Source organism: Ptychodera flava, chromosome 6 (assembly GCF_041260155.1).
Source record: "Ptychodera flava strain L36383 chromosome 6, AS_Pfla_20210202, whole genome shotgun sequence".
Classification (NCBI taxonomy): domain Eukaryota; kingdom Metazoa; phylum Hemichordata; class Enteropneusta; family Ptychoderidae; genus Ptychodera; species Ptychodera flava.
Genome location: NC_091933.1, coordinates 37,088,770 through 37,111,256, shown reverse-complemented (window position 1 = coordinate 37,111,256; position 22,487 = coordinate 37,088,770). Strand labels below are relative to the sequence as shown.

At 37.3% G+C, this 22,487-nt stretch overlaps 1 pseudogene; it reads left to right on the top strand.

Moving 5' to 3' along the window:
- Window positions 1–9,791: 9,791 nt before the first annotated feature.
- On the top strand, window positions 9,792–20,849 carry LOC139135658 (tryptophan--tRNA ligase, cytoplasmic-like; annotated as a pseudogene).
- The last annotated feature ends 1,638 nt before the right edge of the window (window positions 20,850–22,487 follow it).

Below are 22,487 nucleotides of genomic sequence, written 5' to 3'. Positions count from 1 at the left end.
GGAATACTGGGCTAATAGTACGAATATTTAAATCTGGGTCTAAAACAGACACTTCAAATTACAGAGGCATTGCAATATCTAGCTGCCTTGGTAAATTGTTCACCAGTGTGTTGAATGCTAGGCTATTATCTTTTTAAACATGGTTAATCTAATGACTAACAAACAAGTCGGATTCAAGAAAGACTGTCGAACAATATTCGTAAGTATTGTACTTGTATGTTTGTTTATGATTTGAAACATAACAATCTTCCTCATACACTGAGTTGAACACTATTTTGAAATTCCAAAGCACTCGTATCCAACACGTTTAACACAAGTTGAATATTTTCGTATTCCAGGCTTAAATTTGTCAATTTCACAAAATAACGTGAGGTATGCAGCTGGGGAACACTGGAATTCGCTGCCTGACTGTCTCAAACAATTGTCAAGTAGACAAGTTTTCAAGTCTGCATTGAAACATCACTTACTGAATTTACATTAAAACTGTGTTTGTTTCTATCCTTCATCACACTTAAGCTTGTACGGAATAATTATTAGTGTACTCATGGGCCATGAACTCGACCAGTCCTTTTTAGACTATTTTCATGGTCTCCACCAGATTTTACAATATTGCAATGTTCTTTTCTTTTGTTTGACTTTGTACAACTTCAGTAATACACAGTTTCTTATAATTTTCATTATTGTACATACTGTGAAGCATCTGGAGAAATAAAGCATTCATTCAACAACAGACAACTTGTTTATACTGAAAACAAGTATCAACAAATATTTACATAGTAACACACCGAGGATGTTAAAGATCCAAAATCAAATAAATTGTATGCCTGTTTCATTGTTTTAAGGAAAGCCTTTGACAGTGTTTGGCACGAGGGTCTTTATCAAAAGCTAATCAATAATAATATTAGCGGTCATATGTTTAATATCATAACAAATATGTACAATAATTTAAACTACAGGATAAAAAGAATGAGGGATTAACAGAAACTTTTCAATCTATCACAAAAGTAAAACAAGTAACTTAAGCCCAACCCTATGATCTTCAAAATATTTTTGACAATGACAGCTCCGACTCTCCTACATTGCATGATACAGTAGTTTGCTGTCTTCGTTATGCGGATGATGTAGTAATTCTATCAAAATCAAAGACAGGCCTTCAACATTGTTTAGACAAATTATCAACATATACCCAAGGGGAAAATACATGTCAATACAGACAAGTCTAAATTAATGATTTTTAATAAGACAAATCGGCTTCTACATAACAATATATTCTTTTTTGAGGAAGGGAACTAATGTTGTGAATCAATTTATTTACCTAGGAGTCACGATAACACCAAATGGTAATTTAAAACAGGCATTAATATATTAAGAAAAAAGTATGAAGGCTCTCTTTGCCCTGAAGGGAAAAATAGGCCCGGGTATCAACTTAAGCATTCCCCTACAACTCAGTTTATTCGACAAATTGATCAGACCGATTCTTACATATGGTAGTGATATATGGGCTGATGAAAGTAAATACAATTTGTCTATTGAAGATGTGCACATAAGTTTTTGCCGGTTTATTTTAAAAATTCCAAGGCATACCCCGAAGATGGCAATATACAGTGAACTAGGGAGATACCCAATTGAAACTTTTGTACAAACTCAACTGATCAAATATTATAATAGGATGCTAAATAGCCAAAATCCATTGATAAAAGAAGCCGTCATAGTAAATAAAAATGACAAAAGCGACTGGTACACTAAAATTGAGTCACTCTTAACTAAAATGTAAGAATCACAAATATTAAATTCTCTCGACATCAGTACAGATAGTAAATTATCAATTGTCAAAATCAAGTTGTGTAATATCTTTAAGTCCAAATAGAAAGAAGATATATTTTGCGACATCAAAAATAAAAAAAGGAAATGGAAATAAGCTAAGAACATATAGAATATTCAAGAAGGATATAGCACTTGAAAAATACCTTATAGAAATAACAAACCCTCAGCTAAGAGAAACATTAACGAAATTCAGGCTCAGTAACCATAAACTCCACAAAGAAACTGGACGACAATCTAAAACTCGCATCAACGAAAGAATTTGCAAAAGATGTACACATAATCATATTGAAGATGAGATTCATTTCTTATTTATTTGTGAATACTATAAATCAAAACGAGATACGTTATACAATACCTTTCAATCAGTACACCCAACATTCCAATCATTATCACATAACAGCCAATTAGAATTCATGGTGAATAACAAGAAATTATACATTCCCATAGCAATGTACATTAACAAGTGTCTACTTCTGAGAGGTCAATAACTAACAACAACCATGACAAACAAATATTCTTCCAAGTTTGTGTTCTATTTATGTATGTACCATCATTTATTTATTTATTTATTTATTTCTGATTTTGTCTCTTTTGGCTACTTATTGTATTGCTTCTTTGAAGTCTCTATGTATGACGATGTTTACCCTTTCCTTAGGGTAAAGTGTGTCATAAAGAAATAATGTGTATCAGATAATCAATTGTTTTCTCACAGTGGCCAATTTCAGGAATGCGTAAGGTTAAAGTACGCTGCTAGTGATCGATACGTTATCCGATAGCACATGAAGGGAAGGAGATATTTAGCACCAAAATCATCCATCCCTGTCCGATGTTTTGTTAGTGAAATATTCAATTTCATTGGACAGTGAACATTTACAGTCAAATACTTTTATATCCGAAGCCATCTCAAACTGACAATATTTCAAATATTCAGGCAATGTTCTCTATGTAGCATTGGTATAATATATTTCCCCCAAAATATCTCTGTACTTTAAAACAATGTGCGGAGGCATTTGTTAGTTAATTGTTAGTCATTTATTATATCCTGCCGTATATACAGGTGCCAAGCGACGTAACACTGTCACGTCACAGGTACCGTACTGTAATGTGTCTGGCCTTACTTTTTATTGCCGAATGTTATAAAAGTTACAAGGACGTAAATGAAACCGGCATTGGATGAAAACAATCCTCAACATTTTCTCCATAGTAAGTACCCGCTTGAATTTTTCAAGGGCTTCATACATTTTCAAATCTCTGTATGAATAACATCAAGTAAAGAGCAATATCCATTTTGTTTGCTTACCCCCAAGCAACAAGACTGTATTCGGTTGGCGATCATAGTACACATCTCAACATTAGAGGGTCAGTAACTGTAATTTTGTGGTGCTTTTTTGCATCATTTTTGTTTTTATTGGCAACTACAACAGTTTCCATTTCTACTGCCTAAAGCATGTGACATACATGTTGCCTAAAGCATGTTCACAGCATCGATATTGCTAACAAGCGAATTCTGGTCCGGACTAGAATTCAAATGTAAGCAATACAATGCATTTTACATGGTGCACACATGATGCCTCGACAAGCTAAATTGTTGGTGTTTCAACATGCTATGAGGAGTAGAACAAGATCTTGCGACTGACATACTTAACAAAAATAGAAAATAATCACGAAAATTACAGCTACCCTGTCCTTTTAAATGGAGAATATCACTGTAGATAATTTTATGGCAATCTCTCCCGGATGGTGTGGCATTGAATGGCTGAATCTATGTTCAAAAATCAGCAGCTCAAAGCGTTGACACACAAGACTATGAAGCAATCATTATCCATCTTATTCGAGAGTGCTGATTTTTGTCGCATCATAGACAGTAGAGAAACTGTCTGCTGTCTATGGTCCCATGTACTTCAAAAAATGTTTGTCTTTTGCACGAAATGGTCGATACTGGGGCAGAACTACTTAGGACACCTCGACAGGATCAGGTCGATTATAAATACTGATGGTAGGTCGGCAACCTACTTTATGCTCTATCACTCTAGTATCGCAACTTACTTAAAATATAGCAATATTTTCACTCTCCGAAGGTTTGTACAGAATCAGTCTGTCGTAAAGTCTTTATGTGTCAACCTAGCCTTATTTTTACAATGTTCTAAAATTCGTCTTCGACCTTTTGGTCACGGTTTACGTTACTTGTGACAAGGAGGGCGGACAGAAGGTGCGTAAACAAAGGTAAGAAATTCATATTGTGTGTGAATAATGAAAAGTTATCATGGTGTATTTTTGTCGTTTCCTTGTTTTGTGCTTGTATCTATCAAATAATGGTAGGATGGTCTTGTGGGCACTTTGCTTTTCGATTGCCTATTGTGTTTGCAGTTCTTGAAAATGAAGTACGCCATTGTGATTACGACATTGTGCAAGATCGCCACCGTTCACGCTTGTAATTCATCCAGTTAACGTTTATGGCGTCAGTGCGTTACGCAGTGAGTGTATCGTACAGTCGAAGTTTCCAGTATATGATTTCATTTTCAGCAGATAAAAACTAAGCTCTTGGTGTAATGCGAATGCGAAATACAACCCATAGTGCGTCTAATTTGTCTAATGACAAATGTCAGGCTTATCATTTCATTACGGCCCCTTTACGAGGGACCGTGATTTTGTTACGTGCAGAGAAACGAACAAAAGGGTGAACGCAGCAGTTAACGTTTAAACAAAATTTATTACGAAAATAATTACTAAGTCAGGGATAGAGTACAAGATTTAAAAGTGTACAGACTACTTATCTCAGCTGGGACGGGAAAGCTCCAGTCTCAGAGTTGTAACAGTCAGTTGGATGAATGAACAGTCATTTGGCTTGCAGGCTTGAAGTTGCACAAAGTCCACAGTATAAATCCAGCGTTGGCAGTGAAGGTCTTGAAAAGTCTTGAGAATGAAGGAAATATTTATCAACATCCTTTTCTTGGAAAGGGGGGACTAACCTGAAATGCATAGTGATGTCAAAACCGTCTGAAGGGAAGAGTTTTCCTGACTTTCCAAGCTCTAAACGTCTCATTTCTACCTGTAATCGCTGTTCTTCTAATCGCAATTCTTTTTCTCTCTCTCTCTTTCTTCCATTTCTAATCTTTCCTACCTATCTTTCTCCATTTCTAATCTTTCCTGCCTATCTTTCTCTCTCTGTCTTTCTTCCATTTGCAACTTTTCACGTGCCAAATCTGCCTGTATTTCTAATTCTAATTTTTTGAGTTCAAAGGAAGACTCAGGCTCATAATCTTAGACTCCTCAAAATGGCCTGAATTAACTAAATGTTTTGCAATCTTGAACTGTATTTCTCGCTTGCGCATAGATCTTTTGACTTCTACTTTAAGGAAATCGGCCAGTGCGATGAGGTTGTCTTTTTTGAGGGAATCAAATGCGTCCTGATCAAGGTCATCCATAAATTCGTCTGGCTTGAATTCCGCCATGATTGAATTTCGCTGAGTTCACAGTATACAGTAGTTTTGAAAAGGCAGGCAAAATGTTGTCAAACGGCTCAAAATATTCGTATCCCGGACGAGCCCCAAATTTTGTTACGTGCAGAAAAAACGAACAAAAGGGTGAACTCAGCAGTTAACGTTTAAACAAAATTTATTACGAAAATAAATCTAATCAGGGATAGAGTACAAGCTCTAAAAGTGTACAGACTACTTATCTCAGCTGGGACGGCAAAGCTCCAGTCTCAGAGTTGTAACAGTCAGTCGGATGAATGAACAGTCCTTTGGCTTGCAGGCTTGAAGCTGCACAAAGTCCACAGTATAAATCCAACGTTGGCAGTGAAGGTCTTGAAAAGTCTTGAGAATGACTACTGCTGGAGTTTTTAGTAACACACAAGAGACACGATCCCAAAAGTCTGACTGGAAGCTGTGCACGTCCCTTTTATAAAGGCATATAAGAACAATCTAGAACTTTTATTGACATGCTAATTACTGTTCTAAAATTATCTCTCTTACACAACTAACTAAATTTCCAGAACATTCCAAAGACCACTGATTGAATTCAAGGTTGTGAGGTCATTAAGGGCAGTGACCTTGAGAATGTTCTAGACTAATTAAACTCAGGTCATGATGAGTGTGGGGGAAAATGACCTACATAACAATTTCGTACTTCATCAGTTGTGTCTTTGATGTATTCCATAGTATTTTGACCGTCTTCAAAATTACAGTTTCTCGTTCTGCCTTTTAAATCGTGCTAAAACGTTGTGGCACAACATGTCACTTCAGTGATTATGTGGGTAATTCCAGCTTATGCTGTCGACAACTGAACTGTAGCGCGGGACTAAATTCATTTGTCAAATATCGACATATTTCACGTCGTATTTGGAAGGCTAATACTGTGCGTTTCGTTGTACTGTAGCATGGAGAAGAAGGATCTGGACTCATTTTCAAAAACATACACTATACAGAAGGGTTTAAAATAACGGCTTTGGAATTTTTCATCCCATATTCTTTGGTCAGTGCGTATGTGAAAATACACATGCACACATATTAGTATCCCCTAGCTAGTGTTGACCTTAGACCGTATTTCGAAATGCGCGCCCATGGTTACTAAATATAAACGCAGAGGTAAACCATAATATAAAGGAGTAAGGCGGGGCTTTCTGATAAAAGTTCGCAGGTTCACATTAAAGTACAAAGATCCTGGTATCGTGCAGTAGTGTCTATCATACCAGACGCTGTAACCCGTTGCAGAACTTACTGAACTTTGCGCCTTGAAAATTTTTGACAATCACAGTTTCCCGTTTTGTTCCAAGACGCAATGTAGAGAGCGTCTTAAGCAGTTTACAAGACGGATTTCAGTTTCGCTTGATATAATATGTAAACGAAATAATACATTCACGTCCTGTCACCACAGAGAATCTATACTATGCCAGTTCCATTTAATTTTTACTCCTGTCAAGCGACGATGCCAAAGTCCCTTGATCGAGATTAAACAGCTACCCGACTTTGATGACTTTTATATTGAAACCGTATACCTATTGAAACTTTAAATTCTCTAAAACAAAACAGCTCGAACAAACTTCACCCATCATATGGGCTCGACTGATGAATAAATAAATTTGATCAGAGTTTTGTGCACATGCGCTTGCGAGTGTATTACTCATTGCTGCAGACGACATCATAAATGACCAAATTATTATAAATATACATGTAATATGAAAAGGGACACTGTTTCACTGTAATTATCGTATTTGTGCACATGCGCTTGCGAGTGTATTACTCATTGCTGCAGACGACATCATAAATGACCAAATTATTATAAATATACATGTAATATGAAAAGGGGACACTGTTTCACTGTAATTATCGTATCCGGTTTGTAAGTTTTTGCTGATCAATACCTAGTTCTCTTCCAAATTACTTTCCTCAAATTTAACAATCAGGTTAGACTTGGTCAAGTCTGTGATTTGTGAATGTAGTTTGAGTGGATTGAACGCAATAATTTGTATTTTGCTTTCATGTGAAACGCGCGCGTCACTTGAAAGGACGCTATGAGTGGGGTGAACGCTATACAGGGGAGTTTCACCCGGAATCCGACAGAAACTAACTCACTATACTGCGCATACTCAAACATCTCAAAGGTAACGCATTCAATGGCTGGGAAAACCTGGCCTGGGCTGCCATATTCCGAATAGGTTGGTACGAAATAGGAGAGACACAAGAGAAACTACTATAAATGATTTTATTTTTTAAAAGTTCACTGACTTGAACCAAGTCTACGATCAGGTATTTACCATGTAGAAAATTCATTCATCTCTAGGGCTAGTCACAAGGGTTCAGTTTGTTGATTGTTATGAGAAAAAAATCTTGATCTCAAATCGCTAATTTTTGCTATCAATATGATGAATAATTATATGTTGTGATGTGTACCCGAAATCTTAATACATAGTTAGGACTATACGTTCGACATTTGTTAATACTTCTCATGTCAGTCTCGTCTCTTGTAATTTTGGAAGGGGAGTGCGCCCTCACTTGGTCATAAGTAGACCAGATAGTATCAATTCTCAAAATAATGTCAATTTAAGGTAGTTCGCGTTTCGGGGACAGATAGTCGGACTTTCAAATTTGTTCAATACTTTCCTGGTATACCGATTGTGTGGGCTCATTCTGAAGCCCATGGGTTACGAAAAATGTTCACAGTCTTAGTTTCTCGAAAATCGAACATTTTATTTTCCTAATAGTGTTAAAGTAGGGATGGCGGCCATATGGAATGTCAAATATTTGGGAATGCTAGGTAATTTTTCTATCTAGTATCAAACTTTGAACGATGACCTGTGATTTTTATTCTTGATTTGGTACGAGAATAGTTGAAAAGTTTCATTGAGGAAAGTTTTAGCAAACGTTTGTCTTTCACTTTCGAGGCGCATATTACCCTACGGTAATTTTACATCTCAAAATCTCAGACTTTAATTCAATTGTCAATAACAAACCAACACACAGTATTTAGTAAATTCTGTGGATTACCTGAATACTAGAAAGGCTGTATCTTTGGACAAACAGAGTACAACCGACTCGGAAGCTGTAGCCAGTTCGAAACAGTTTGCTTATCTAATGTCCTCTCCATTATGCATACTTGCCCTTGTATCCAAAGATATAGGCTGTTTATAATATTTCCAGGCTTCAAATATACGTCATGGTTTGGAAAAAAAGGTTTGGACATAATTTTCCTGTAACGAAAGCATCTCGTGATGGCATTGGAAAGAACATTGATCTGCTTCTGTTATGCCTAGTCACATGTTGCAGGTGTTCGATCGATCCTCAGGAAGAGCGCCACCGGAGATTGGAATGCGTCAGCAATCATATATTGTGTTCGCCATTTCTGTTGACAGTGCGTGATTGAATTCAGAAAAATGAAACGAAAAGATTGATATGTCAACTACGGCCACATAGATCATGACGACAAATTATTGAACCACATTGTGGCACATAGATATCGTTGCAAATGTATTTTAGTCACATACGTGACTGTGGGTAGATCTGTTGACAACATCAAAACCACACACACAATTGCTAATGTTGTTTTTCTTAGTTCCGCTTGTTAGTGCGTCTCTTGTATTAGCAAGAGCTAAGTGGTAGATTTTCAAGAGATTCTGAAATCATAGCTCTAACGATTTTTGGGCCTATGCTGAAATGTACTAGAGACAAAGCAACAAACAAACAAACGTCAACAACTGCCATGACAGATGAGAGGCAGAATTATGTATCTAGATGAAATTCGTCAATCTCGCGTTGGGAATTTGATTCTGTAGAGGAACTGTCGGAATAGCACCACACAATTGACAATCCAGTGATTTGTTCAGTGTGACAAGCATTTCGCGTGGCGCTGTTTGAAGGAGTATTTGAAAACAAATAAACTCCTTGTGAACTGCGAAGAGGGATCACGCATGTCTCTTGAATGACCTCAGACAAACCGAAACTGAATTAGCGGTTTACTTTTTGACTTTTGTACTAATGACACGCTTGACCTATATAACTACTTACATTTTATGACATTTGTATGATTCTAAAGTCCTTACAATATAGGTATTTGAAAGAGAATACGCGTCGTGTTTACCTACAATAAATAGCAATTGTGAAATACCTATGTACACTTTTGCGATCACACCGCCAGCTTATGTGAATGAGTACAAACTAATTAAGTGCAGGGGGAGGTCGTTGTCAAGGTATATTTTTCCTTAATTCTTTACATTTTAGGTGAACAAAGGAAAGGTATAGTGCGTGTTGAATTTCGTTCGTTTGGTGTGTGATGTGACCTCGTAATGACCTGTAGATGCATCGTCCAGGTCTGTGCGAAGGTACCAGCCCCAGGGTACCAGTAGGTATGCCATCCCTTTCAACAGTCAGCTTAGTTTCAATGGAATGTCGTCAGACTTGTCAATCCGTTATCGTAGTATCTTGATCAATTTGACGGGGTTCGAGGGACGCACGATGTGGCCAAATAAAAGCGATTGGTAAACACAAGGCCACTGGCGCTTTTCGACCTTTTGCTTTCTGTACGGCTGACGCAATATTTTGAGACCGGTGAGTGACACAGAAATTTCGTCAGCCTTGCCAGCTACTATAATCACCAGATTGTGCGCTTGCGCGACTATTCCCACAGTGCATCGCTCCTATCTGCTTCCCTAACCGGTATAAAAGACCGTGTACGTGTGTACCGCATACGGGACGTCATAGCCACAAAGCCAGTGAACAGGTGAAGAAACTCAACAATTCGGCCTTGTAGTGAACGCTCTTGTTGTGAAGCCATGGCTGAAAACGAAACACCAAAACCTGAACAGTCGCCCTCAGTGGAAGGGGAAGATGTGGAGAATGAAAGTGGAGACGTTGTTGATCCATGGACTGTGACTAGCAAATCGGCAAAGGGTGTTGACTACGATAAACTTATCAGTAAGTTACAAGTTTTCATGTAATTCTGACTATGGACAGAAATGAAAAAATACTCAAAAAGTTTCAGGACCATTATCATTCGAAAGCAATTGGAAAGAATTTAGGTCATTATATATTCGATTGCACGGTGAGCCTCATAGTATACAGAAGATAGTACATCAAATGAGCAAGAAACCGGTTAAAACTTTTGGAATTGTAACATTTCGGGCATCTATTACATGGATGAGTGTGAAAGCGCCATCTACGAGTGCGTATATGTAAGAAAATTTGATAGAATATAGCACGGTGACTTCGACGACCGAGGCCAATGCTAGCGGAGAACACTTCTCAACTCTTCAGAAATTGTCATATCGACTGACGATATTTAACATATTCGATTAACACCTTTGCTATTGTTTCTAGAGGGACTTGTCACCCTCAAAAAGTCTATTTCCCAACTTGAAGTTCAAAGAACTGTGTCTTTTGGGCTGTCAATATGTATTTATACTATTCGCCGAGGTATAAATTAGCCAAAATAACCCAGTTTGGTTTTATATCTCAAACAGCCCGCTTTGGAAGCCAGAAAATAGAGCCAGAGTTATTGGAAAGAATGAAAAAGGTGACTGGCAAGCCTCTTCATCACTTACTTAAACGAGAAATTTTCTTCTCGCAGCGGTAAGTTACGAGAGAATGTTGAAATTCTATCCCTGATTACCTTTTTACTCGCTAAGTGTTCAAAATTGACTTAATTGCGTCAACCGTTTCCATCAAGAAACGGTTGATGATGTGACGAAAGATGACGTCAGCTCTGAACACGATCAACAATTTTGGCAACTTAAAGTGTGTCATAGCGCTTTGAAGATCAATAGATGTAACTGTTGTAGATAATTAATTAAATTCTTGAAAGAGCCAGCCTTTTTCTCCTTGTTGAAGTAAGTTTAAATACAAAGAAGTGGCTTTACAAAAACAAAATACTGCGTAAAATAAGCAGTTCATTGTCGATAAATAAATTCTAGTTGAGACCAAAATTCTGTTGTCAATTCAACAAGGTGTTTGTACATCACAAGCTGCAAGGACAAGCTGTATACTGGACATATCGGTATGATTTCGGGCGAAGTAAGAGCTACATTTTACATGCAGGCAAAAATCACGGAGATACATAAAAAATTCTTCTAAGTTAGCTGTAACATTCACTAATTGTGACCTTCTAAGAACTTTTCGAAATTTAATGCACATTTTCGTGCCAACGGATGTATTTCAGCAATTATGATTATGAAGCAAGAAGCTATTGAGCAACATGGAGATTGTCACAGACTATTTGCATTTGCATAAAAGCTTATGATTTATGTTGCACTGATATGTTCTGGTTTTTTTCCATTCTTACAGAGATCTGAGTCAAATTTTTGATTCATACGAGCAGGGCAAACCATTCTTTCTGTACACGGGGAGAGGTCCATCGTCCGAAGCAATGCATCTTGGTCATCTGATTCCCATTCATCTTTACGAAGTGAGTGAGTCTAAAGTGTTCAGGTGTCTGGATCCTTAAACTGTTTATTAACTTGAGGCAGAACGCGCCTATATAAGCCCTCGAAGTTGAAACACTTAAACTTAAACTTTCCGTAAGAGAACTTTAAATCATTCCCTTTCGAAATCAAGAAGAAAATCAAGGGTCGCCGTGCTAAACAAACAAAATACCCACAAGGCAATATTTCTCGACACTTAAAATTCAAAATGGCCGCCATCCCTGAGTTAACTCTATCGTGAAAAATTATGTTTGGATTTTCACAAAATGAGCTTGTTAAAACTGTATTTACTTACTGAACATCAAATTGGCCGCTTCAAGTGGTAGACAAACATGTTTTTTAAAAGTTGAGAGTCAAAATATCTGTCCCCTAGGTGCATTATACCTTAGAGATAGTGCAGTGTGTTCGATGCTGTAACAGGCAATGCCGTAATTAGAATTCGTGTTTGTGTTTGTGTTTGGTTGGGTACATACATACATACATACATACATACATACATACATACATGCATGCATGCATGCATGCATGCATGCATGCACGCACGCACGCATACATACATACATACATACATACATACATACATACATACATACATACATACATACATACATACATACATACATACATACATACATACATACATACATACATACATACATATTGGACGTAATAGGGATCTTTTTTATCAGATATCTTCAGGATACATTCGATGTTCCCTTGGTGATCCAGATGACAGACGATGAGAAATTTTTATGGAGAGACTTGAGTATTGAAGAGGCTCACAGACTTGCCTATGAGAACGCCAAGGATATCATAGCCTGTGGGTTCGACATCAAAAAACTTTCATCTTTTCTGACATAGATTATATCGGGTACGTAGCAACGATATCATGATGAGATTCTACGAAATTGATATGGCCATATTTTTTATTACTATGTATCAGATGGGTTCTTAAATACCGATATATGGAATCTGTTCTTTAATTTCAAATGCATTACAGCAATTTCTTTATAAATATAACATAGGGTATAGTAAAGTAGAGATGCTACATTTTCTTCCATTGTAGTGTAAGTGCCTTGATTTCGCGAGTTGTTTTCATTAAGATAGATATAACCCATTATTTGCGAATACTCCAAGGTGAGATTTACATTTTTGATGTCATGACACAGGTCATCCAGCGACTTCTACATGAACATGTTGCGAATCCAACGCTGCGTCACTTTCAGCCAAGTCAGAGCTATATTGGGTTTAACGACAGCGATAGTATTGGTGAGTAAGGGGTATTGGGTTATCTTTAACAGCAGCTCTAAACTGAATAATTTACCGGTAGAGATTTTTACAAAAATTAAAAAAAAATATTTTATACTTACCTGAATTTTCGTTCCTCGGGGGTGATGATTTATGTTCCTCATCAGACCAGAGATGAAAGTCAAGAAGTCACAAAATTAAAATGTTCCTTTCGACAAAAAGGTGGCTTTAGTTGGAATCAATTACAGATAAGATTGCAGAAATTTTCTGGCAGTAAAAAATCATACAGCGAACAGGAACATTTACAGCAAAGTGCACTGTCAACAAACGTCGTCAACTGCCATCGATGTGAGCAGAAGATGATGCTCTTTTTCCTCAGTCTACAGCATTGTCGAGAAAAAATCGAACCAATTGCAATAACACATTAAACGCAGTAACATTTCAACCTTTTTCTTTATTATTTCATCAAATATAAAATGTCATATTTTTCAATTGTGTAGGTAAAATCAGCTTTCCCGCTATCCAGGCGGCACCGTCGTTCAGCAATTCCTTTCCACAAATATTTGGCGGGAAAACAGATATAGCATGTCTCATTCCTTGTGCAATTGATCAGGTAAATATCATAGCTTGGCAGTTAGTTACTTCGAATGTTTCTTATTTTGTGCTTTAGACGTTGCAATATTTACATGTCTAGTGAACCTAGAAACTGAAAGACTTGCTACCCTATTGCGGAAATTCAGAGAAACCGAAAGTTCTAAAAGTATCTGCCACGCTTATCTAAACACTTCACAACAAAAGTTGATCTGTTTTGCATTATTTCTACTAAAACGGTACAACGAAATGCTTTCAAATACCTGCAGTGTATCTTTTCAAGCACATAATAGCTCCCATGGACATTGTTCATTCGACACAATTTGGTTTGAATGATTGTTGAATAACGCTATGGCGATCATATTTGTTTGTGAAGAGAGTGTCGCCTGTGTCGACAGAAATTCGTCCTTAAGGTAGTATGCGCCTCGAAAGTGAAAGACTTCTACTTTTGCTAAACCTTTCCTTAAGGAATCTTTCAACCATTCTCTTTTAAAATCAAGAATAAAAATCAGGGGTCACCGTGCAAATTTTGGTATCAGAGAAACAAATTACCCAAGATTCACCGATATTTGGAATTCAAAATGGCCGCCATCCCTTTGGTAACTCTATGGGGAAAAATAGCACGGTGAAAGTTTTTCTTTCTCCAATGCCTTCAAAATGAGTCATCACAAGTGGTAGATCAGAAAAGTATTGTAAAAGTTTGAGAGTCCGAATATGTGTCCTCGAGGCGCATTCTACCTTAAAGTCTATTTTGCAACTGTCAGGTATGTTACTAAGGTTTGTGTTTGGACCCGTCAACATGGAATTTTAGTGATTCCGTGATAAGCCACTCAATTGTAACAACGAACCGTTTTCGCTATCTCTTGTTCACATATTTTCCGATAAATCTATTTTGCCATGAATTATAGAACCGTGATGTCATTTGGAATCAGTCGAGATGTAAATTCAGCTTAGGAGACACATTAATCTTACCAGATTTTATTGATAAAAAGCATAATCCTTTATGACCCAGAGCACATGAAATGTCAAGAGTGTAAAGTAAAATATTTCAGATATTTATCGTCTGGCAGCTTTCCAAGTCGTGATGTTTGTGAAATAAATATACTGACGTTCTCATGCGAAACCAACAACAACAGCATTTACGGCAGTATGCGCCTCGAAAGTGAAAGACTGAAACTTTCGGTCAAAATTTCCTTAAGGAATCTTTCAAACATTCTCTTTCAAAATCAAGAATAAAAATCGGGGGTCACCTTGCAAATTTTGCTACCAGAGAAACAAATAACCCAAGATTTACTGATATTTAAATTTTAAAATGGCCGCTATCCCTGTGTTAACGCTATGGAGAACAATAAAATTTTCGAATTTCGAAAAACTAAGCCGTTGAAAAAAATTTCTTACACCAAGAGCTTTAAAATGAACCCCACAAGTGGTATGTCAGAAAAGAATTGTAAAAGTGCGCGAGTCCGAATATCTGTCCCAATGGCGCGTTCTACCCTACGAGGCGCATTCTTCCGCAGCGACGCGATTGAAAGGCTCACACGTATACACACACAAGCAGCACTATGAAAGGTAGACTGTTGTCAACAAGTAGCCAACAGGTTATGCCAGATCGCCGAGCGGTGCTGTACAGGGCAGAAGTTGCCTAGAGAAGAAGAGGACTGCATTGGCTAGCCAATCGGAGGATGTGATGGAGAGAGTAGAGAATGTACTTCAGCAACTTTTAAGTTATTAATTGCCTCAAAAGTGAAAGACTTAAACTTTTGCTCAAACTTTTCTAAATAAAATTATCAACCATAATCAGGGGTCACCTTGAAAGTTTGGAGCTAGACAAACAAACTACCTATCATCATTTACTGATATTCTAAATTCAAAATGGCCACCACCTCAGTGAACTTTATGATGAGAAAAATACAATTTTCGATTTTTGAAATGCTTAGACCTTAAAAATTGTTCTAAAACCAAAAGCTTTAAAGTGGGCTCCCACGAGTTAAAGGCCAGAAAAGTTTTGCAATTTGCCATTATTTGAGAGTCCGAATATCTGTCTCCGAGACGTATTCTGCCTTAATGAAGGAACAAGAGTGTCCTGCTGTCTGCCTGTGTAATATTTCAATACCTATTAATTCATTTAGTAACATAACATATATGGTATGTGCAGTCAATTGGATTTTCTACAATGACGCTGTTGACTAACAACACATACATGCGTATTGACTGGACAAAGAATTGGCCTAACCATAGGGAGCGTTGACAAAAATAAATGTACTCATTACAGAAGCTGCCCCTTCCATTACATGTAATGGTAGTTCTGAATGGGAGAGTCTCTTCTCTTAATTCACAGAGAAGCGGTTATCAACAATTTTGGTTATTCAATCATGAAAACGTCTGCTGTTTTATTCATCCCCTTTCGAAAAGCACCAGCCCCTTCCCTTATTTCTAATCATGTAGAATTTTACTGTGAAACACATTTGTGCATTTGTGATTCGTGTATTGTTGTGCAGGGTTTGAAATCAAGAGGCCAGGGCAAGCAAATCAATTCGGACAGGCCGAACTGCACCTGTTAGTTTCAATGGAATTTGTACATGAAGACATACAACGTGTGACAGGCTATCGACTGTTTTATCAGACATCTTGTCACCTTTAAGGCTTTCTCACAAACATAATACCAGATTAATTGGAAGACCTACAATTGAGGTCTCGACATTTGTGTAAACTGTGTAACTGTAAACATTTTATCCTATCATTGAGTAGACGTCTTTTCAATAACAATAAAGTTAATCAGTAGCCTAATGCTTGCAAACGACGCACTATACACGACATAAAACACTAAATAAAATTCGCCAACATGAAAAGAATGCCACAGAAACGCATGAAAATAAAGGATTTTTTCTCTTCAAACTGATTGTCCCCATACAAACGGCAGGCAAAAGAAGTAGAATTGAAGAAAGGCGTAACCACCAATTAGAGTACAGACTATAAATCCATATGACGTCAGGCTTGCAAAGTTCTACCGTATTTCATGGCATTTTTGGTGACAAATCAAACACAGATTCTGCATAACAGGTTACACAGAATGGGTCAGTCACATTTACTGTACTCTTCTGACGGTAATCGATTTTGATTTTGATTGACATTTCACGACAAACTATTGTGTGTTAATCGTTTTTTATTCTGATTCACTCGCTGGTAGGATCCGTATTTTCGAATGACACGAGATGCAGCCCCGAAACTCGGTTATCCAAAGCCGGCCCTCATCCACTCCCAATTCTTCCCGGCTTTACAAGGCGCTCAAACAAAGATGATGCTAGTGACCCAACATCTTCAATCTTCCTCACGGACTCTGATGCGGATATCAAAACAAAAGTAAGTGAAACTCGATGATCTCTACTTCAACAATTCGCCTGAGAAGGGAGATGGAAGGAGGGAACTTTTAAACTTAGCATCCAAATATTATTAAATTGTATGTATTTTTTCTTGAACATTTTCGAACAGATGCGTTTTCACAGTGAACTATACTGTTCGCATGCAGAATAAATAAGTAAAAATTTATAGTATCAAGGCGCTAAAATTGCATTAATCCCTGCTAAGCTAAGTTGCTTTGTACAACACTGACGGGGTAGGTGACCACTTTGTTTGCCGTATCATAGCTCACTTGGCAACACGAGTAAATCAAAGTTGTTACGGCAGAACATGTCAGATTTCTTGAACGTGTAAATTTCACAAGTCAGATTCTACCAAACCTGATTCGAATATTCGAATGTCTGTTAAATTTAAAATGTGCATCATGGTAATAAACTTAAAAGATCGTGACACTTAGGAAGAGAAAAAAGGGACAGGTTATTCTTCATTTTCACTTCAGCAGACTACGCTCGCAACATACAATCTGAAAAAATACCACATGCCAAATATGTGCCGCGCCGTTGATTGCAAAGCTATTTATTAACTCATCGATCAAACGTGGTGTAAGCTTTTACATTGCATATGTCAGCTAAAGATTTTATCAGAAAAACATGGACAGTTTGTGGTTGCGATCGATTTTATAGCCATGCAGAATAACTCCGTAGCCAGTGTTGCGGAGAGCCATACTGATTGAATGTTCCTTACATCTTGGCAGATGATCAGACGTCATTTAATACCTGCCCAGGTTATTGTTATAAGAGGTGCTTCAACTTCATGAGTCAACATTGTGTGAATTTACGACTGCTAATCTTTGTTGTAATTCTTTCCATCCCCTAAAATCCAATTCAAGCCGAAAAAAATCCTAACCAACACTGCCATCCTTGCCTAGTCCGATTTTTAAAAAATCGCAAACCCTGTCGCAAATATTTTCGCATCGTGTTCTCTCAATGGCCACCTTCACATATCTTTGACATTATGGCAAATGAATTTCTTTAAAGCTGGCGGACGTTCCTTAACGTAGTATGTGCCTCAAAAGTGAAAGACCTTAAACTTTTTCTCAAACTTTCCTTAATGAAACTTTTGACTACTCTCTCACCAAATCAACAATAAAATTGGGGATCACCGTGCAAATTTTACAACTAGGGAAACAAAATACCCGACAGTTTGCGATATTTGAAATTCAAAATGGCTGCCATCCCTCTGTTAATTCTATAGGGGAAAACTAAAGTTTGGATTTTTGAAAATTAAGACAGTGAAAGTTTTCAATTTCTCCAAGAGCTTTAAAATGAGTTCCCACAAGTGGTAGATCGGAAAGAAATTGTAGAAAATTGAGAGTCCGAATTTCTGCCCCCGAGGCGAATTCTACCTCAACTGTCGTTTGCAATGTCGGTATTATGGAGCTAGAACGGCTAGCTCCATGTTGGTACCTGTACATTATGGTAGAATGCGTCTCGGGGGTAGATTATTTGGACTCTCAAACTTTTATAATTATTTTCTAATCTACCACTTGTTGGGGTTCATTTTAAAGGTCTTGGTGTAAGAAAACTTTTCACTTTTTAGTTTTTCGAAATTCTAAAATTTTATTTTTCTACACAGAGATAACACAGGGATCGAGGCCATTTTGAATTTCAAATATCCGTAAATCTTGGGTTATTTGTTTCTTTGGTAGACCCCATATTTTTATTTTTGATTTTGAAAGAGAATTGTTGAAATATTTCTCAGTGAAAGTTTGAGCAAAAGCTTAAGGCTTTACTTTCCAGGCGCGAATTACTTTAAATGTAATATAATTACATGACCTAAACTTGCTCGCCTAGATAAACAGAGGAACGATATTTTTCTATCCGGTTTCTCATCTCCTCACATCGTATTATTATATAACGCCGAAGACATTTTGAATTGTGTTGATACTGAACTGAACTTTGTCCTTACCCTGTACTGTTTCTGTTTGCTAGATAGAAAAGTATGCCTATTCTGGTGGAGGAGCGACCGTAGAGGAACACAGAAAGAAAGGAGGAGACTGTGATATTGATATTTCCTATCAGTATCTCAAGTTCTTCATGGAAGACGATGAGAAATTGCAACAATTGAAACAGGTGAGTTTCCTGGCAATATAGAGTCATGGATACTGTTTAACCACAGAATTAAATGTATGTCAGCGTTATGTATCATGCATACATTTACAAAGCCGAGCTTTCACTTCGAAACATTGGTGGCGAGGATCTAAATTTCCGAATGAAAGTAAGTACATTTGTGATTCGACGGAAACCTCAATTTTCAGAAATATGTTTGCGCGGTCATTGATATCGCATACAAATCACCCATGCTTAGAAGCGACACAATATCAGTCAAGGAAACAGTGGATTTACATGTAATATAACTCATTTTCATCATAGCACTCTGAACAGTGCTACCGACATTCTGAATCGGACAAAATATATTTTCACTAAGTCGTTTCCGGGAAACAATAGTCATCTATACCTTTTCAATAGTTTCATGCCTATGTTTCTTGACCCACATTTGACCCACATATAATGAAAAGTGGTGTTGTTGAATGTATGTCTTGATTGGAATCTTCAGGACTACACGAGTGGCAAGCTACTGACAGGTGAGCTGAAGAAGGTACTCATCGACACACTGCAGCCACTGGTTAGTAAGCACAGAGAGAAGAGAGCTGAAGTCACCAACGAGATTGTAAAGGAATTTATGACTCCCAGAAAGTTAGATTTTGATTATTCTAAATAGGTTTCGCTTGTCAGACATTGCAACGTGCTGATGAAATAGAAATGTCGGTCAAGGTAGCTTTCAAAGGATCATTTCATCCATTGCGTTTCAATATGAGAGAGAAATAGTGAGTCGGGTAGGAGTTGGCATTTGTATCAAAGTATGGTTAGTGCTATATGGACAATGTGAATACGTTAATTACAATTGTCGTCTAAATCTACAATGACATAATGCAGCGTTTTGAAGTAATAGGTTTAACAACACATGAAATTTTACATACTGTATGCATGTTACAATGAATTTAAGTGCGGATTCAAATATAATCTCTGCCCTTGATGTCACATAAAGTAGCGTTTGAACTTGAACAATAGAACAATGAAATAGGGCGTGTTTCAGTATGTCCGGGAGACTACTGTAAATCAGAAATTATTTGAATCACTGTGCGAAGTTGTTGATGCAATGGCTACCAGTTAAGCAGCAAATCTTTCAAAATGAAAGCCCTATTACTAAAATCACCCTTTTCTCGCTTCAGTTTTCCTCATTGTGGAAAATAGCCATAGGTTAGCCTTCTTCCAAGCTTACGCTGACGACTAATTGGAGGGAACTAATAAAAATTGCGAAGCAAATGTCAACTTTTATGTGGTGACAATGTTATTATATATAATATTCGAGAATAATCATCATGTATCATGTTCAGGGAATTTCGTGCCAAATCTTGGAACATTTGAAAATGTCCTGTATTTTTGACAACATTTTTGTATACAAAGAAAGTTAAATGAGCACTATTTTGATTGTAATAAAAAAAAGGAAAAAACGTATCATTGTTGTAGATTGAGCTAGAGTGAGGTGTTCTCAATGTATGATGCAAATTACATATGACATTTCGTCTAATCCTTTAAAGGTTTCCGAGACAAACTTTTTTACATTTTATTTTGTCTCTATACGCGCCTCGAAAGTGAAAGACTTTATCTTTTGCGCAAACTTTCCTCAAGGAAACTTTCAACCATTCTCTTTCAAAATCAAGAATTAAATCGGGGGTCACCGTGCAGAGAAAGAAATCACCCACGATGTACCGAAATATGAAATTCAAAATGGCTACCATCCTTGTGTTAACTTTACGGAGAAAAAATAAAATGTTTGATTTTCAAAACACTGAGACGTTGAAAACATTTCTTATTGCAAGAGCTTTAAAATGAGCCCCAACAAGCGGTAGGCTAGAGAAATATTGGAGAATTTGAGCGTCTAAATTTCTGTCCCCCAGGCGCAGTCTATCTTAAGGTGGTATGCACCACGAAAGTGAAAGATATAAACTTTTGCTCAGACTTTCCTCAATGAGTCTTTCAACCATTCTATGTCAAAATCAAGAATGATAATTGGGGGTCACCGTGCAAATTTTGGTACCAGGGAAACAAATTACCCAAGATTTACAGATATTTGAAATTCAAAATGGCCGCCATCCCTGTGTTAACTCTATGGAGAAAAATAAAATTGTCGATTTTCGAAAAACTAGGGCGGTGAAAAGTTTTCTTTGACCAAGAGCTTTGAAATTAACCCCCACAAGTGGTAAATCATAAAAGAATTGTGAAAGTTTGAGGGTCCGAATATCTGTCCCCAAGGCGCATTCTACCTTAACTGAGTTACAGCAAACATGCAGCGGCACCCCTATCTATTCAAACATTGAGGTGGTAGGTATATCACCACGGCCAGTTTCCTTCGCTGAGTACGGATCCCCAGTGTGCTAAAGGCCGTGCACGATAAAACGCACTACAGCGTTGTTTCATTATGAAAGGAAAATAAATACTGGTGCAACTAACCCCGTTGGGCAACTGATTTCAGGTGACGTGCGTATATTCACACAAGTCCCAGCATCTATTCAAGTGCCAACAATAGGACACAATGCTTCGTTTATTTACGACCGTACACGCTTGTAAAATTTCAACTTCCTCCTTCAGCAAAAAAATGATTTGTATTCATTTATGCAGAGTACATTAATGAGCACTGTTCCAGTATGGAAATTTTATGCCGATAATTTCAATCAATACGGAATATTCATTAACCACTTATATTGCACCACTGCTAATTAACTATTTGCCAGGCCCAGTAAAACTAATCTGTGAATCGCTTGATCAAGTAGACAAGAATTTAGTGCCACTGTACGAACAGCGGTACGGTTACGCACAGGGGATATATAATGGCGAGGTCGATTCCATGGTGTTGATCGGTGAGGATTCTTTCGAAATGTATCGGTGTCATGAAAATGACGACAGTCTACAAGAAAAGTGTCCAAAATGACCCCTTTGCTGAAAGCAAACAGATGACTTTGTTTGTGACCTCTAAACAAAACGGATATTTCCTATACTTGCTTTCCTATGACAGATAAACATCGCTACTACAATATAGTTGAAAGTTGCTATTCTTATCTATATGAAGTCCACCTCCAATGAAGATCTTATTACAAAAGCTTGCACGTGGTCCAAACAACTCTAAATATCAAAAATATTCACGAAGAAAGCTGAAAAAAGAGTGACTTTGTCCCTTTAAAGGGGCCAACTTGCCATTTTTTCAAATCATTTCGGTTATTTTTGATTCATGGGAGACACTGTTTTTATTGTTCTGCTTAAATAAACATGTCGAATTATCGATCATCAGAGCTCTACTCACATCTTATGTATACACATAACATGTTAATATGCTGATGACATAATTTCTGGTATCGAAGCATTTTGTGATAACTACGAGTATGGAGGCAGGGCTCGAAATTAACTTTTTTCCCTTGTAGTCCACTTGGACTACC